The following is a 3,429-nucleotide window of genomic DNA, read 5'->3' on the forward strand; positions in this document are numbered from 1 at the left end:
CCTGCCCTCACCCTCCCTGTATCTCCCCCCTCAGCATCCCTGCCCTCACCCTCCCTGTAACTCCTCCTCAGTGTGCACTCACTCTCCCTCTAACTCCCCCCTCAGCATCCCAGCCCTTACCTTCCCTGTATCTCCCCCCTCAGCATCCCTGCCTCACCTTCCCTGTATCTCCTCCTCAGCATCCCTGCCCTCACCTTCCCTGTATCTCCCCCCTCAGCATCCCTGCCCTCACCCTCCCTGTAACTCCCTCTCAGCATCCCTGCCCTCACCCTCCCTGTAACTCCCTCTCAGCATCCCTGCCCTCACCCTCCCTGTAACTCCCCCCTCAGCATCCCTGCCCTCACACTCCCTGTAACACCCCCTCAGCATCCCTGCCCTCACCTCCCTGTAACTCCCTCTCAGCATCCCAGCCCTCACCCTCCCTGTAACTCCCCCTCAGCATCCCTGCCCTCACCTTCCCTGTATCTCCCCCCTCAGCATCCCTGCCCTCACCTTCCCTGTATCTCCACCTCAGCATACCTGCCCTCACCTTCCCTGTATCTCCCCCCTCAGTATCCCTGCCCTCACCTTCCCTGTAACTCCCCCCTCAGCATCCCTGCCCTCACCCTCCCTGTAACTCCCTCTCAGCATCCCTGCCCTCACCCTCCCTGTAACTCCCTCTCAGCATCCCTGCCCTCACCCTCCCTGTAACTCCCTCTCAGCATCCCTGCCCTCACCCTCCCTGTAACTCCCTCTCAGCATCCCTGCCCTCACCCTCCCTGTAACTCCCTCTCAGCATCCCTGCCCTCACCCTCCCTGTAACTCCCTCTCAGCATCCCTGCCCTCACCCTCCCTGTAACTCCCCCTCAGCATCCCTGCCCTCGCCTTCCCTGTATCTCCCCCCTCAGCATCCCTGCCCTCACCTTCCCTGTATCTCCTCCTCAGCATCCCTGCCCTCACCTTCCCTGTATCTCCCCCCTCAGCATCCCTGCCCTCACCTTCCCTGTAACTCCCCCTCAGCATCCCAGCCCTCACCCTCCCTGTAACTCCCCCTCAGCATCCCTGCCCTCACCCTACCTGTAACTCCCCCTCAGCATCCCTGCCCTCACCCTCCCTGTAACTCCCTCTCAGCATCCCTGCCCTCACCTTCCCTGTAACTCCCCCTCAGCATCCCAGCCCTCACCCTCCCTGTAACTCCCCCTCAGCATCCCTGCCATCACCCTCCCTGTATCTCCCCCCTCAGCATCCCTGCCCTCACCTTCCCTGTATCTCCCCCTCAGCATCCCTGCCCTCACCCTCCCTGTAACTCCCTCTCAGCATCCCTGCCCTCACCTTCCCTGTAACTCCCCCTCAGCATCCCAGCCCTCACCCTCCCTGTAACTCCCCCTCAGCATCCCTGCCATCACCCTCCCTGTATCTCCCCCCTCAGCATCCCTGCCCTCACCTTCCCTGTATCTCCCCCTCAGCATCCCTGCCCTCACCCTCCCTGTATCTCCCCCTCAGCATCCCAGCCCTCACCCTCCCTGTAACTCCCTCTCAGCATCCCTGCCCTCACCTTCCCTGTATCTCCCCCCTCAGCATCCCTGCCCTCACCCTACCTGTAACTCCCCCTCAGCATCCCTGCCCTCACCCTCCCTGTAACTCCCTCTCAGCATCCCTGCCCTCACCTTCCCTGTAACTCCCCCTCAGCACCCCAGCCCTCACCCTCCCTGTAACTCCCCCACAGCATCCCTGCCATCACCCTCCCTGTATCTCCCCCCTCAGCATCCCTGCCCTCACCTTCCCTGTATCTCCCCCTCAGCATCCCAGCCCTCACCCTCCCTGTATCTCCCCCTCAGCATCCCAGCCCTCACCCTCCCTGTAACTATCTCTCAGCATCCCTGCCCTCACCTTCCCTGTATCTCCCCCCTCAGCATCCCTGCCCTCACCTTCCCTGTATCTCCCCCTCAGCATCCCAGCCCTCACCCTCCCTGTATCTCCCCCTCAGCATCCCAGCCCTCACCCTCCCTGTAACTCCCTCTCAGCATCCCTGCCCTCACCCTCCCTGTATCTCCCCCCTCAGCATCCCTGCCCTCACCCTCCCTGTAACTCCTCCTCAGTGTGCACTCACTCTCCCTCTAACTCCCCCCTCAGCATCCCAGCCCTCACCTTCCCTGTATCTCCCCCCTCAGCATCCCTGCCTCACCTTCCCTGTATCTCCTCCTCAGCTTCCCTGCCCTCACCTTCCCTGTATCTCCCCCCTCAGCATCCCTGCCCTCACCCTCCCTGTAACTCCCTCTCAGCATCCCTGCCCTCACCCTCCCTGTAACTCCCTCTCAGCATCCCTGCCCTCACCCTCCCTGTAACTCCCCCTCAGCATCCCAGCCCTCACCCTCCCTGTAACTCCCCCTCAGCATCCCTGCCCTCACCCTCCCTGTATCTCCCCCCTCAGCATCCCTGCCCTCACCTTCCCTGTATCTCCCCCTCAGCATCCCAGGCCTCACCCTCCCTGTATCTCCCCCTCAGCATCCCAGCCCTCACCCTCCCTGTAACTCCCTCTCAGCATCCCTGCCCTCACCTTCCCTGTATCTCCCCCCTCAGCATCCCTGCCCTCACCTTCCCTGTATCTCCCCCTCAGCATCCCAGCCCTCACCCTCCCGGTATCTCCTCCTCAGCATCCCAGCCCTCACCCTCCCTGTAACTCCCTCTCAGCATCCCTGCCCTCACCCTCCCTGTATCTCCCCCCTCAGTGTTCCTGCCCTCACCCTCCCTGTAACTCCTCCTCAGTGTGCACTCACTCTCCCTCTAACTCCCCCCTCAGCATCCCTGCCTCACCTTCCCTGTATCTCCTCCTCAGCATCCCTGCCCTCACCTTCCCTGTATCTCCCCCCTCAGCATCCCTGCCCTCACCCTCCCTGTAACTCCCTCTCAGCATCCCTGCCCTCACCCTCCCTGTAACTCCCTCTCAGCATCCCTGCCCTCACCCTCCCTGTAACTCCCTCTCAGCATCCCTGCCCTCACCCTCCCTGTAACTCCCCCCTCAGCATCCCTGCCCTCACACTCCCTGTAACACCCCCTCAGCATCCCTGCCCTCACCCTCCCTGTAACTCCCTCTCAGCATCCCTGCCCTCACCCTCCCTGTAACTCCCTCTCAGCATCCCAGCCCTCACCCTCCCTGTAACTCCCCCTCAGCATCCCTGCCCTCACCTTCCCTGTATCTCCCCCCTCAGCATCCCTGCCCTCACTCTCCCTGTAACTCCCTCTCAGCATCCCTGCCCTCACCCTCCCTGTAACTCCCTCTCAGCATCCCTGCCCTCACCTTCCCTGTAACTCCCCCTCAGCATCCTAGCCCTCACCCTCCCTGTAACTCCCCCTCAGCATCCCTGCCCTCACCCTCCCTGTAACTCCCACTCAGCATCCCTGCCCTCACCCTCCCTGTAACTCCCTCTCAGCATCCCTGCCCTCACCCTC

This window comes from Pseudophryne corroboree, chromosome 7, assembly GCF_028390025.1.
Source record: "Pseudophryne corroboree isolate aPseCor3 chromosome 7, aPseCor3.hap2, whole genome shotgun sequence".
Classification (NCBI taxonomy): domain Eukaryota; kingdom Metazoa; phylum Chordata; class Amphibia; order Anura; family Myobatrachidae; genus Pseudophryne; species Pseudophryne corroboree.